Below are 16,334 nucleotides of genomic sequence, written 5' to 3'. Positions count from 1 at the left end.
GTGAGCTAGAGCCAACCGGAACCATAATGGAGTGCATGTCAAACCCTGTGCCTGCATCTTTGTCGCATACAAAAATGCACACCAAAATGAATGGAACTGCGTCTGATGTGAACTGACCCTTAGCACAGTCTTTACCAACTCTCATTCTCCTGGTGCAATCCCAGGGTCAGAATGACAAGTTTTTCCACTTTTGGCCTCGATACATTGGGCATTTCTATATGTGCATTTTTGTATGATTTTAAGGTCAAGCCCTTAAAATATAACAAAATGACATTTGTAGGCACCAGGAGAAGAAGAGTGGATAAACACTCAGCTGAGACCCTGAAATCACACATAAAGATAGTCATTTTGTGGTAATGACCTACCATTAACACTTTTTTTTGGAGAAAAAACTCAGATTTTCCAAAATGTGCGTAGTGCAAATAGAATTAGTGCAAATTCTTTCATTTATCACAAACTGAGCATGTGCAAACAAGGCTAATTACAAATATTTCCATGATAAAACCTTGAACACGAGGGAACATTTGTAATTATAAAACAACGATAGAAAAAAACTAAAATTTTGCTAACAGGTCGTAATAATCCCGGATTCGTCTCTGAACACCAGTGGCAGCCTCCTTGAGATTTTCCAGCTCTGTCATTGCCTGCAGCATATCAGCACTGATCCGACCAATAGTGCATCCTGGTAGTTGGTGGCCTTGGAAAAAGACAAAAATTTAGTATGTGTTTGATGGTGAAGTGACTGAGGCAATCCCAAAATAAACCAAAATGTTACAATGGGGTCTATTTTCTTGAAATACTTACCTAAACCTAGACACTCAATTAGTCCTAACAACCTTTTTCATCTTCATAATACACCTACACTACTAGTGAATGTACACACTACAGATAATACTCTGTAAATCTTGGGCCAGGTGCATATCCATGTGTCTTCAAATGCATCTACCTAAACACCACTGCCACCTCTCCCTTCTACATGCTCAAATTTTGAATACACTCAATAATTTGCTATTGTGGTGTAGGCGTGTGTGGTGTGGACCTAGAAAAAAAAAACAGGTGTTGATTTTGCAAGGCACATGTTCCAAAAACTTACTGGGGCAAACAACAACCTCCGAAGGCTCATCTTGCATTTCTTGCACTCCTTCACCCTCAGCATATCTGGTGTCTGGGGATGTGCTGTCGACTGGTGGCTCTTTGCTGGGTCCGGCACTATCCTCCAAATCCTGCAAAGGTTGGTGTTGAGCACACTCACAATCCTCTAAAATGAAAGAATAAATCATCTATGAATCGTTGCCAAAATTACATTATATTAACATAATCACATGTGCTGCTTTTAAAGTCCACCAACCTTGCCCTGGTGAACCAGTTTGCGCCACACTAGTGTACTACACTATGCATTATTACAATAAACGCTATGCTAGGGAACAGGAGTATGATGTCATATAAAATCTATGAAGACATGTCTATATCTAGGCCACATTAAACAACTCAGGCAGATGGCACCCATCACTCTTGTTTGCTATGGCAATATGGTTTATATGATGTGAAATCTAGCAGGCGTGACTCTGTGTGACTCTGATCCCCAGGGACTCTCCTCTACCCATCTCTACCCTGTAAATGCGTCATTAATGGTCAGTGATGAGCCACGCATCTAACATAAAGTGTAATGTACCCCTTAAGTTGAGTCCTGACACCATGGCGTTTGTCCTATCTCTAAACACCCCTGTCACTGGCAAAAGCACATAAGCATTTTTATTAACTTACGTTTTGGGGCAGATTTGGGGCCTGTTGTCTCCCCTGTTCTCTCCCCTGTTGGAGCCCGGCCAAGGGAAGCCTCCCTTTGTCCCCTGTGGTGTCTTTCTCTGTGCCTTTGTCCTGTTGAAAAAATTAGAATACAGTATATTAAGGATTTGCCAAAAGTAGCCAAGACATAATAAAAACTTTACAATTTTAATGAACTGCTTTTAAACTTCCATTAACTTCTTCTGTAGGCCCCACCAGAAAACTAAATCATTAAATTTCATCCATCTATAATGTACAGACAAATAATTCTCAAATTACATTTACTTACTTCTTTTGATAATGGTGCGGTGAATGGCTTCTAAATTTTCTTGCTCTCTGTGCTTCAAATCTGACCATCGTTTGCGGATTTGGTCTTTCGTTCGTTGGATACCATAATCTCCTTCCAATACCGCGAGGACCTTCTCCAGAACCCAGTCTTTATGGCTGTTGGGCCTATCATAATTTTCAAGTTTACAATCGTAATCGTACTTCTCAAAGATGCGAACCATCTCCACCATCTCCCCCTTGCTCATGGGGGTGGCCTTGTGTTTTCTATAAACGCCTCCACTGCGGGGCCTATTCGTTTTCGTGGGTTCCGCCATCACATTCTCCCTCACACATCCCAGAATGTCGCATGAAGAAAAAGGATTGTGGTCCCGCCCCAGCGTCATGACGCACGTAGAGCGAAGCTTCACGCATGCGTAGGCTATATAAATCAAGAACGAGCGCTCGATGTCACGGACGCATGCACGAACCTAACGGAACGACTCTACGTGCAGCCGAAGGTCTACGCGGAACGAAGGTAGGTGAATACATTGGGACACTAGTGGTTACTGCATGATTTAGCTTAGAGCAAACAGAGATTGTATAAGCAGGTTAGGAAGTTACAGCAAGCACTTATTGGTCGTATTGTATCCTTTATTGCAGATATCTCATCCAAATAATGCCGAAAGCAAAGGGTGGAAAGCTTAATTCCAAAGCATTCATCACTGCTTTTATTGATCTCTATAGATCACACACATGTCTGTGGCAGGTCACCAATAAAGACTACTCCAATAAAAATAAAAGGCAGGCAGCAATTGATGAACTGGTGGCAGAAGCAAAGACTGTGTACCCCAGGGCCAACGAGACCCAAATAAAAGCAAAAATTGGGGGCCTGAGGAGCACTTTTAAGAGGGAGCTCAAGAAGATTGAGTGTTCAAAAAGATCGGGAGCGGCAGCAGATGATGTTTATGTGCCCAAGCTATGGTACTTCAGCAGCCTGATGTTTTTAAAGGACCAAACAGAGCCAAGAAAACATCTGTCCACACTTGCATCCGCATCAGCAGAGGCCACAGATACTGAGGCTGAACCAACTCAGGATGAGGAGGAGGAGGAGGAGGAGGAGGAGGAGCTCAGCTTGACACAGGTATAGTATTCCTGAAAATATGTGCATTCAGATATACTATGATCAGTGGCGTTGCTAGGGGGGTGACATGACCAGAGGTGTAGGGTGCTGGGTAATGTAAAGGGGTCCAGACGTGCAGTTGTGGAGAGGGGTACACAGTAGTAACAAAATGATATTGAAGGATGCAGAGGTATGCAGGGGGCACAGTGGGGTGTTTGTACATTTTAACGTGTGGGGGGGGGGGGGGGCCAGATATTGGATCTGCCCCGGGTGCAAAATGCTCTAGGTACGCCCCTGACTATGATGTTAATGTGTTGTTATGATGGCAAGAAAATAAAATGATGCTCCTTTTTCAGACACAGGACGTTGCCAGCCAAGAAGAGGCTGGGCCCAGCAGACAGTCCACACAATGTAGAATCCCTACACTGAACCCTCCTAGGAAAAGGGCCAAGAAGAGGCAACATCTGGATGATGCCACGGCTGATTTTCTAAGTAGGGCCACATCGGTCATCACCACAGCACCCGATAGTGCAGAAGGGTTTGGCTGTTTTATAGCAAACAAACTACGGGAGATTGATGCCGATCAAAGGGAGCTATGTGAGGGGATCATGGTCCAGCTCCTTAGCAAGGCCAGGAAACGGGAGCTAACCCCTATTTCACATGTCTGTGATATAGATCACACACCTCCAGCCAATGTACAACAGGCCTACCAACAACAGACAAGCTTCCAAGCACACCCAGCCTACCCACACCAGCCAACCTACCCACACCAGCCTGCCTACCCACACCAGCCAACCTACCCACCCCAGCCAACCTACCCACACCAGCCAACCTACCCACCCCAGCAAGCCGAGCCACACCAGCCAACCTACCCACCCCAGCAATCCCACCCACCCCAGCAAGCCGAGCCACACCAGCCAAACTACCCACCCCAGCCAACCTACCCACCCCAGCAAGCCCACCCACCCCAGCAAGCCGAGCCACACCAGCCAAACTACCCACCCCAGCCAACCTACCCACCCCAGCAAGCCCACCCACCCCAGCAAGCCAACCCACCCCAGCAAGCCAACCCACCACAGCAGCATGGGGGTCAGTGGCCAACTCAGAGCCCCGATTTTAGGGGATACTAATTTATCTTTAAATATCTATGATTTTGAACATATTTTTGCTATTATTTGTAGTTGAGTATGTTTTGTTTGGTTTGGCTTAAGAAAAAATGCTCGAATTATGGCATAAAATCTTTATTTTTTAGATATTATTGTTTTTGGTATTGTGGTGTGAGTGTTAAAAATTATAACGCTTCAGCTGATGAGGTGTGAAGTGTGGAGAGTGTTGGCCAGTTTGGTATGCTGAAATATCAGCCTGTTGAAGTACCACAGCCTGGGCACAAATATGTCTGCTGCTGCTGCTCCCCATCTTTTGGAGACCACAATCTTCTTGGGCTCCTTATATTTTAGTTAATGCTTAGGTCCCCAAGTTTGGAGATTATAACCTAATTTATGTATGCCCTGGGGTCAGTGGCGTCTCCAGCTTTCATATTTAGGGGGGGCACATGCGGGGACAGGGACAAAAGTAGGGGGGCCAACTATAAAATGCAATTATATATATATATATATATATATATATATATATATATATATATATATATATATATATATATATATATATATATATATATATATATATATCCTGGGGCCCTTTACTACGATCCCACTATGGGCCCTTTCACATGTTCTGCAGTGAGCTCCCTTCCTACTATACTGGGGCCCCCCAGGGTGGCAGAAAACAAGAGATATATGTCACCAGCACACCAAGAAAATATAAGGGTCCAAAGCAGTGGGAGAACTATCATTGTTGCAAAGGTTGTCTTGCCACCGGGCCCTGGGGTTCTGCTACAGTGGGGATCCCCAGCTGTCCTGTCCCTGCTATTTACAGCGCTGGTCTGGCATCTGTCTCCTTGGCAGCGGCTGCAGTCTATTAGGACCTAGTGCTGGTGACATTATGGGTGCATGCAGGGGAAGGCTGGCACTATTGGTTATAGAGAGCTGAGCCCCCAGCTGGTCACCTAGCAGCAGTAATGCTGTATAACCTTCTCTGTTGACATGCTGATCGGCATGTGATCCAGGTGATGCTACCAGTCAGATCTAATAAACACAGTATTTATTAGCATCAAGAGTACAACCACATAAATATAATCAACCGTATGATCAGCAGCCATGTGGGCTCTATGCCTGTAAAGTGTGGGCTTTGATCAATAAAATCTCTGATATTTATGACTAGGATTTGACTAAGAGCATCACCTGGATTGCATCACGATCAGCATGTCAGAGAAGGGTCCACTGCTGCTAAGCAACCTGCAGGGAGCTCAACTGTCTACAACCAATAGAGATGGGCTCGGGTGTGTTTGAAATCCCACATGCCCGATCACGCCAGGAAGCCGACACTCCACAGTGCTAATCAATGTATGGGCTGCCTAAGAGCTAAGACCAGCCATAGACAGTTTAAATCTCAGCTGGTTCAGCAGAAACTGGCTGAGATTTGAACCATTAATTAGCAGATTTTCTTATAATTATCATTAGTGGTTGCTGTATAGCCACTGGTGATAATCACTGTTTGTCGGGAGAATACAATTGCTGGGCAGGAGGGATATTCCCCTGTCACCACTGTCTGTTGATGGGGGAATCATGCAAGTTTCTTTCCTGCAATCTGTGGATGCAGGAAAGAAATTTGCACCGTATATTATCTGCCTAACTGAAAGTGAAAGTAAATTGTGAATGTTTTGAAAGAACAGGAGAGGGGAGGGAGACAAATGGGGGGGGGAGAAGGGATGGAGATAATGTAGTTCAGTGATTACAGTGTACTGCAGTCTGCAGTGCACACACTTAAACACGGTCCAGGCTAGAATATCTGGTTGTGTGAGCGCTCGCATTATGCAGTGATGGCGAGCAGAGGGAGGGGGAGGAATCCCCCGCAGAGCTGACTGGGGACGCTTTCCCTCTCGGGGAGCAAAATACAAAAATTGCAAAAAACAAAAACAAAAAAAAAATGTTTTTTTTTTTTTGGGGGGGGGCACATGGTGGGGCACAGCATGATGTTGGGGGGGTCAGGGCCCCCTCTGGCCCCCCCCTAGGGACGCCCCTGCCTGGGGTACAGAGGCTTTGCCAACTCAACCAGTTCTTCAATTGCTGCCTTCCTGTTGTTTTGTATTTGGATCTGTTATTATTTTTCCCATTTTTTGCTAAATAAAATGATGATGCTAAAAACTTGTGGATTATGTGTGGAAAGTCAAATGTAAGTTTGTGAGTAGGCAGGCCCTTTGCTAAAATTGAAGGGACATAAATAGGGTAGTTATTACTTTGCCCAGCATAAAGAATTGGGGATATTTATTGGTTTTGCATTTCAAATAAATAAGAAAAAAAAGGCTGGATTCATATCCAGAAAATACACTAATCCAAAGTAAATACATTTGTTTTTAATCCGTCCGTATCACCAGTTGAGCAGATGTACATATTAGGACATTCTAAAGAAAAATAGAATATGCGCTGCTATTTGAGATTTCGAAACTTGCCGCGTGACGAATGAGCATTTTCAAATACGAACGCTAGTTTTACTAGACAGCTGGCTTCCGGGTGCTCTTTATTTCGGGGCATGCGCATTTAGCTTTTTTTGAAAAATCCGATGGTTTTCTGTACACACGGTCGCACTTTGCACAATCGGACTTTTCAGAACAGAAAGTTGGTCCGTTCACAGACCCAACTTTTTGTCCGATTGAAGCCTAAAAAGTTGGTCCGATGGAACGTACACACGGTCGGAGAAATTAGAAAAGTGCCGGATTTTGAAGTTGGTTGGCCGAAAATCCGACCGTGTGTACGGGGCTTTAGACTACCCACTGCTTCTCCTCCAGGTTTTTTTTAAACCAGGCAGAGATCTCAGTCTTGGCCACGCAACCTTCAGAGTTCCATCTGCCAATGCGCTATGTGTTGTCTTAAATGGGTTTCTGCAGAGTAAAGAGCGCCGGATAGGGAGGGAAATTTTTGTCTGGATGGGCAGCACCCAAGGAAGGTGGGGGGGAACTGATTAAAGTTCAAATACTGATTTAATTGCTCCACTGACATAAATGTTAAAGGTTACAAAAGTGCAACAGCCGGTGCCAAAAAATGCGCATCGGTACAGAAGTGTGAAAGTACCCTGTCAGGCCTCAAGTGGTGTTACTTTCCTAACATGTTTAACAGAATGTTTTTAATGGTATATTTACCAGAGCAAAAGGGAGCAAATAAAATGAGTTAATTGTAAGGGTTTATATATACCGTACTTTAACAAACATACTCTTTGACTAAACTAACAGACAAGTGTAGTCTCTTTGGAGTGTCCCTTTGTTCCCACTGGCTATGAGGGTATTATTGCAAATGCGTATTAGAAACTAATACACATCACTTCACTTCATTTTGTTGTTGCACATGGAGAGATTTCTGATGACCTGCATCCATAGCTGAAAGTTAATTAAATTCAGCATTATGCCACGTACACACGATCGGTTCGTCTGATGGACCGTTTTCATCAGATGAACAGATCGTGTGTGGGCCCCATCGTTTTTTTTTTTTATCCATCGGTGAAAAAACTAGGAACTTGTTTTAAAATTATCTGATGGTTAAAAAAACGATCGTCTGTGGGTACGTCCATCGGTTAAAAATCCATATATGCTCAGAATCAAGTCGACGCATGCTCGGAAGCATTGAACTTCATTTTTCTCAGCACGTCGTTGTGTTTTACGTCACCGCGTTCTGAAACGATCGTTTTTTTTAACTGATGGTGTGTAGGCACGACTGATGAAAGTCAGCTTCATCGGATATCTGATGAAAAAATCCATCAGACCGTTTTTCATCGGATGAACCGATCGCGTGTACAGGGCATTGGAGGTAGTTTACGAAGAAACCCAAGCAAAACAGGGTTGTTGTAGGGGGAAAACGGTCAGACATTTCCATATCTTTCTGTAAATTCTTTGCCCCAAATGTTACAAAAATAAATTAGACTTTTACTATAAATTACCTCATATGTATCACTCATTCGCCTAAATGCCAAAATATGCAGTACAACCCAGGGTCAGAAGATCAGAGAGGAAGTATTGTAATTTCCTACTCTGCTGTTCATGTGACTCGTCACATCAGCACTCTCTGAAGCATTTACTTCAGGACATACAGTATGCATAAACAGAGAAGTTGTTTAATGCTATCTGAAGGATTTGTATGACTTTCGCCTACTGTCCTGCAATGAAGAATAAACCCCCTTGTTTGTTTTATTTTAGATGTTAAAGCGAAGTTCCACCCAAAAGTGGAACTTCCACTTAATCCACTCCTCGCCCCCTTGCATGCCACATTTGGCATGTCATTTTTTTTGGGGGGGGGGAGTGGGGGCTTCAGGAGGAGTGGGGCTTCCTGTCCCACTTCCTCCTACCGCTGAGGGGCTGCTAAGGCGAATAGTGTAATCGCCTTTTGGCAGCCCCTCCCTGTAGGCGATCGCCTGGGACACGTGACAGGTCCCAGGCGATCGCCTGTCCAATCGGATGGCGCAGCGCCGCGGGTGCCCGGCCGTAAAGCCGAAAGCTGTCACGGCTGGGTGCCCACACTTAGAATGAAGACGCCGGCCGGAGAGGGGGGGAGAAGAGCGGAGCCCCCGGCCGGCGCGTCGCTGGAACGTGGAGCAGGTGAGTGTATGTTTATTAAAAGCCAGCAGCTACACTTTTTGTAGCTGCTGACTTTTAATAAACATTAAAAATGACGAACACCCCTTTAAACTAGAAGGCCGCTGCCTGTCTCACTTCCGTCAAAGAGGACTCTGCTCTTCACTGGTGTTTTGGGGGCTGTTTGCTCCTTCTCTCCCCCCCCCTTTTTTGTTTTATTTGTTGTTGCGTTAACTTATCTATGATATCATAACCCGATAAGTTCCAACAGCAAACACAGATGGTGATGGATCAGGAATTATCCATCATAGTCATACACCTTACAAAATACTCTGAAGGTTCAAGTAAAGAAAAAGGGGGGTGAGTATGAACAACTGTACTGAATATTGCAGTCATGTACATGTTAAAGGGGTTGTAAACCTGCAGTTTTTCACCTTCATGCACTCTATGCAAAAAGGTGAAAAAACCTATTGTGCTGCAGAACCAAACCCCCCCCCGCCACCTTTTTTTTTTTGTTGCGGTGCCAAACGCTCAGATGTGAATAGGTGCCATTGAAATTGATGAGATTTTGCTTGTTAGGCGTTTTTTGGGCATTTTACAAGCTGAAAACGCTCAGGTGTGAATGGAGCCTTAGTCCACACAGGAGCAAGAGCAATTAACAGGATTATGTATTATAGAAAACTAGAGAGGATGGATTGAACAGCCTGGGGTGTGACACCCTATAATGAATGACTAAACAAACATAATCTGGATGCTCAACAATCTATATACTAGGGAATTCGCATAGGAGGCCTAAAATATATGAAGGCAGTGAACAAGAGAAAAAAGGTGAGCATGCAGAAATGGCCACCTATTTACTTAATTAACCTGCACATGATTGGGTATTCAAAGTGAACAGGATTTTGCTTTTCACTTGATTGGGTAATTTAAGTGAATATTCACTCACAAGGGTCAGTGTGTTTGGTAAGGCAGTTGACAGGTTAGCAAAGTCAGACTTCAGTTTACCTTTCACCATCTAAAGTGTAAGGCGGGAATCACACTAGTGCAGTGCGAATTTCAGCTCTCTTATCTCTGCAGAGAGATAAGAGAAGTGTTCAGCAGATTAGCAACCTTTTAGATGCGAATTTGGAGACCTGGGAGAAGTTACAGGTGAGAGGAGAGTGGGGGAGAAGTGTATTGAGCTGAATGAGAGAAATTCCTGAAGAGAACTGAACACATCTGCGAATCAGCTGCGTACCCATAGAAGATAATGGGCTTGAATTCGCACCTGAGCTGCACCGCAATGCCTAAAAGACGCACACGGTTTGGCAGGAATGCGCAGTGCGAATGCATCGCACATATGTGAACCAGCCTCATTGAAAACAATGTATTTTAAAATGTTCTGCGAATTGGATGCGGTTTAAGTCGCACTCAATTCGCATAGGTGTGAACCTGGCCTAATACTCTAAAGCCTCGTACACACAATCAGACTTCCATCGGACAAATCCGTGGATTTTTGTCCAATGGGTGTTGTCAGTGAACTTGTTCTGCATACAGACGGCAGAACATTTTCAGCCAACATACACCAAACCACGTGTGTTTTCAGCTCTTTATCGCCACCATTTGGGCAACTTCTGCTATTGTTGTCTGATGTTTAGCATTGGTTCAGAGCATGCGTGTTTGTACTTTGGATTTTAGTCTGACGGATTTGTGTACACGCGATCGGATAATCCAAAGTAACACATTTATTGTCAGACAGTTGGTGAGCATGCACAGCCAACATTATGTTGTCGTTAATTCCGCCAACAATTGTCTGATGGAGCATACACACGGTTGAATTATCCGACACAACGCGTCCATCAGACAATTATTGCTGTAAAATCCGATTGTGTGTACGGGTCTTTACACTAATAAAGGTATCAAAACTAAATAGAAGGCCAAGTATTTTTCATAATCCTTATAATCAGTATTATATGTGGCCAGTCACCTACATGCAGATGACTCCAACAGCCAAACAGTCATCCATATTTAGCAAGTGCTTTGTGACTGTGTCTTACCTATAACTTGATATACAGAACACTCTTATCTTTTCCTTTCTTTATCTTCAATTCCTTTTCTTTCTTTTTTTCTTTTTTTTTCTGTATAATATTGTAAAATAACCTCTTTGGACATGCTCTACCTTTTTGTTCAGTTCTTCCTTATTACCCAGCTCATACTTTACCATACATACAAATTCATCAGCTCCACAGTACACTGCATAGGGGATGTCTGTTCATCCAAGAATCCTTCCATTAGGACCTATAATCTAATATAGCAAGAGATTATAGAATTGTTATTAAGGAAAATCCTGTCCATAATTACATTACATACTGGCATAGTAAATCTAATGAAAGAAAGACGGCACACTGAATCTAGTATGACAAGGCAGGACACCACTTCAGGCTGCTTACTGTCATTGTAATGCATGTTCTGTACTCTTGGGAATGTCTCCGCTACCCAGGGGCATCAATCACTTGCCCGCAAGGTAAGGATAGAATCTTGTTCCACACTATCCAGATCTTTTAATGCTCAACTTCAGGATGGAACAAATAAACCTTGCTTTAGGTACCATTAAAGTGAAAGTCCATGCCATAACCATGCATCTATAGACACTACAGATCTAACATTAACTTCTATCCCTGCGAAGAAAAAATGAGTATACATACCTGTAGCGCCCCCTTGCTTTTAGCATGGGCGCTACGCCTAAATTTAGTGAAGAAGGGAGAGTTACTTTGCTCCCTTCTATGTGTTTGTCTAAATTTGGGACCTCTGTCGTTTCAGAAGTCCACTGGGTCAGACTGTGGTCGGGGAGTGCAATGTCACCTTTGGTCAGCAGTTAGTGCCACAGGGGCTCTGACGACGCAAATCTTCTCCTAGCGGCCAATCGGAGGACGTTTGGTCTCGCGGGGCATGCTGGGAGAGGGTATATCCGTGAGGGAGGTCAGGTGTCCGTGGGCTCTTTTTCCCCGCGGGGTCCCCATTCCAGGTGCGGTACCCACCTTCAGGGTACGCGCATCAATGGACCCCGCCGGTGTGGCCCTCCTGGCCAGGACTGAACCTTGCAGTGGATCGCATCCTAAAGAAGGCGAAAGTCTCCACGCTCCGCTGGGTTCCAGGACTTATTGACAGGATCCTTGTTTGGGATCGGAAGTCCGGCAGCTGGCAGGAATGCTTACTGTCAACCAGGGACTTCCTTTAAATCAGCCTACTGGGAATGTTTTCACTTACTAAAGTCTATATATTGAATATGGCCTATAATGGGGCCTAGAGAGAGGTCTGTGCTATAGACCTGTTTATCCCAGTGTTATTCAGAGTGACGCTCCGGCTGCCAGGCCTGTCATAGGGGTCTGTCCGTGGGGCACTTTACACACTCCGAGTAGAGTGGCGGCAGTGGCGGCCCGTCCATAGGGGGCGCCTGGGCGCCGCCCCCCCCACCCCAAAGCCATTAACAAAAGAAAATAAAAAAAAAATGAAAAAAAAAATTTTTTTTTTTTGGCCCTTTAAGAAAAAAAAGGTCCTTTAAAGTGTTCGGGGCGGGCTCTGGGCGCCGGGAACAGTGAAATATTAAGGAATAGGCATCATTGAAACGTCCTGCCAATGCTGCAGCAGGACGTTTCATTTGCAAGTTTTTTTTTAAGCTCTGTGGCTATGTGCAGGACGCCACTCCAGCCATTCACATCGGTCCTGTGTCTCTCCAGCCCCTCACATTGGTTCCTTCTGCACTGCTAGGAAATGAGCAGTGCTTTTCCCGGGCGGGCGGCTGTGTCACTTTCAGTTCTCTGGCTCCAGGACATGGAGGTAAGTAAAATATTCTTATTAAAACTCTTTATTTATTCTTTTAACCCAGTGTCTGTCCAGTGTCCACTCCATCCACATAGATCAGCACCTTGCTGAATGTATTGTCAGCTTGTGATGGAGAGTGGAGAGTGGAGGGGGGGCCATGCTTCACCCGATCTGTGCTGGAGCCTTCATTACACACATCTCCTGTGTGTGAGGGAGGGCTCCCTGCTCTGCGACCTACAGCCAGACTTTACAAGTCTCTTATATCTGTCTCTTATATCTCTCTTATATCTCTCTTATATCTGTCTCTCTCTGTCCCTCTGTCTCTCTCTGTCCCTCTCTCTCTGTCCCTATGTCTCTCTCTCTCTCTCTCTCTGTCCCTCTGTCTCTATCTATCTATCTATCTGATTATCTATCTATCTATCTATCTATCTATCTATCATCTATCTATCTATCTAATTATATGTCTGATTATCTATCTATCTATCTATCTATCTATCTATCTATCTATCTATCTATCTATCTCTATCTAATTATCTGTCTGATTATTTATCTATCTATCTATCTATCTCTATCTAATTATCTGTCTGATTATCTATCTATCTATCTATCTATCTATCTATCTGATTATCTATCTATCTATCTAATTATCTGTCTGATTATCTATCTATCTAATTATCTGTCTGATTATCTATCTATCTATCTATCTAATTATCTGTCTGATTATCTATCTATCTATCTATCTAATTATCTGTCTGATTATCTATCTATCTAATTATCTGTCTGATTATCTATCTATCTCTGTCCCTCTGTCTCTCTCTCTCTCTCTATATCTATCTATCTATCTATCTGATTATCTATCTGTCTGATTATCTATCTAATTATCTGTCTGATTATCTATCTAATTATCTATCTATCTATCTATCTATCTATCTAATTATCTGTCTGATTATCTATCTATCTCTCTCTGTCCCTCTGTCTCTGTCTCTCTCTCTCTGTCTCTATCTATCTATCTAATTATCTGTCTGATTATCTATCTATATATCTATCTATCTAATTATCTGTCTGATTATCTATCTATCTATCTAATTATCTGTCTGATTATCTATCTATCTATCTATCTATCTAATTATCTGTCTGATTATCTATCTATCTATCTATATCTCTATCTAATTATCTGTCTGATTATCTATCTATCTATCTATCTATCTATCTATCTATCTATCTATCTCTCTATCTATCTATCTCTCTATCTATCTCTATCTAATTATCTGTCTGATTATCTATCTAAGTATCTGTCTGATTATCTATCTATCTATCTATCTATCTATCTATCTATCTATCTATCTATCTGATTATCTGTCTGATTATCTATCTATCTATCTATATCTCTATCTAATTATCTGTCTGATTATCTATCTATCTATCTATCTATCTCTATCTAATTATCTGTCTGATTATATATCTGTCTATCTATCTCTATCTAATTATCTGTCTGATTATCTATCTATCTCTATGTAATTATCTGTCTGATTATCTATCTATCTATCTATCTAATTATATGTCTGATTATCTATCTATCTATCTCTATCTAATTATATGTCTGATTATCTATCTATCTATCTATCTATCTATCTATCTATCTATCTATCTATCTATCTGTCCTATCCAATCTATCCCTCTGTCTAAATGCAGGTCACATTGTCTGTGAGTGACATTGGGGGGGGGGGGTTTGGTTGGGGTTTTGTTTGCGCCCCCCCAAAAAAATGGAGCACCAGCCGCCACTGAGTGGCGGTGTGTTCTCTAATTGATTTAACGCAGAGCAAGGAATTGCTCAGTTCTACATCCAGGCCTGATACAGCATGGTTCTTTCTGTCCTTCATCAACTTTGACCTCCCTGCATTGTGTTGATGTTGGCCGTGTTTGGCCTTAGTAATAAAGCATAGAAAATTCTTTATTGAATGTCTGGACCTCTATTTACTCCTGCTGTTCTCACAAATTACACCCCTAGACATTGCCAAGGTGACCTAGCAGGCCGATCCCAAATGAACCAGCGGCTCCTTCGGGGGTAGCGCTACATAACTTTTTGGAAGCCAATCTGACCCAATCCCACACTAAGCTTTTAGCCGCGGCTTCACTGTAGTGACAAATGCTGAGAAGACTGACGACAACGGTAGCCCCATAGTAACTCTATGGGTGACGTCACTTCCCATTCGTTTCACAGCCGCTTTTGGCTGAGTCCTCTGCAGAGCTACCGCTGCTGGAGATCGGGTCGGAGCGGATCAGATCGGCTTCCAAAAAGGTATGTATACTAATTTTTTACTTTACAGGGATAGAGAGGTTGGTGTTAGATCCATAGGGGGGTTATTTACAAAAGGCAAATCCACTTTGCACTACAAGTCCATTACCAGGACCTTTGGGTCTGGTATGAATATTAAGGGGAACCCCAATCCAAATAAAAAAAATGCGTAGGAGGTCCCCCCAAATTCCATACCAGGCCCTTCAGGTCTGGTATGAATATTAAGGGGAACCCCGCGTCAAAGGGGGGGGGACGAGAGAGTGCCCCCCTGAACCTTACCAGGCCACATGCCCTCAACATGGGGAGGATGTCCCCATGTTGATGAGGACAAGGGCCTCATCCCCACAACCCTTGCCCAATGGTTGTGTGGGTCTGCGGGCAGGGGGCTTATCAGAATCTGGAAACAAAGGGGACCCACATATTCCGGCCCCCCATGTGAATTGGTAACGGGGTACCAATTTCACCCAAAAAAGTGACAACAATTGTTAAAAAACACACACAGCTTGGGACAAGTCCTTTAATAAAAAAGAAAAAAAATCCAGTGATGTAATCCTTCCACGACCTGGCGATACACGCCGCCACGATCGATTACGCCTCCATGGGAGACGCCCACCAAATGAAGCGAGACCCGTCTTGACAGCTCTTAAATAGCTGAGGGCGGGGCCACCCGAAGGGCCTGGTATGGAATTTGGGGGGACCCCACGCATTTTTTATTTAATTTTGGTTGGGGGTTCTCCTTAAAATTCATACCAGACCCAAAGGGCCTGGTTAATGGACTGGGGGGGGGAACCCATGCCATTTTTATTGCCGGAACCCGACAATTCATTAGAGCCGCGAGTAGTTTTAAATGACTTGTTTTCCTTTAGAAATTTCATTTTGTGCAGGGACTGTTCTAAACAGGGGAACAATTCGCCACTTTACAGGCATACTATAGACACCCCCCAGGTACGATATTTAAAGGATTATTTAACTTTTATTACTTTTAAGCCTTATTAAAATCACTGCTCCCAAAAAAACGGACGTTTTTAAAACTTTTTTTTGCATTGATATGTGTCCCCTGGGGCAGGACCCGGGTCCCCAAACACTTTTTATGACAATAACTTGCATATTAAAGGAGCTGTAAAGGAAAAAAAAATTGACTAAAATTAATGTCTGCAAGGTAGACAGACAGAATAGTGTAATGATTCTGTTAAAAAACGAGTAAATACCTATTAAATTCCTTCATCTATATCACCTCTGGCGTTCTAGTTTCTGTTCTCTCATTCACTTCCTGGTTTGCGACGCTCGTTCATACAAGAACTACATTTCCCAGTATGCATTGCGGCACGCCCAGTAATTCACACCTCCTTGAAGTCTCTAACACGTAGAGAGCGTCCTGCTGCACAGATGTA

This window comes from Rana temporaria, chromosome 5, assembly GCF_905171775.1.
Source record: "Rana temporaria chromosome 5, aRanTem1.1, whole genome shotgun sequence".
NCBI lineage: Eukaryota > Metazoa > Chordata > Amphibia > Anura > Ranidae > Rana > Rana temporaria.
The sequence above is the reverse complement of the archived record's forward strand: the minus strand, read 5'-3'. Positions refer to the sequence as shown.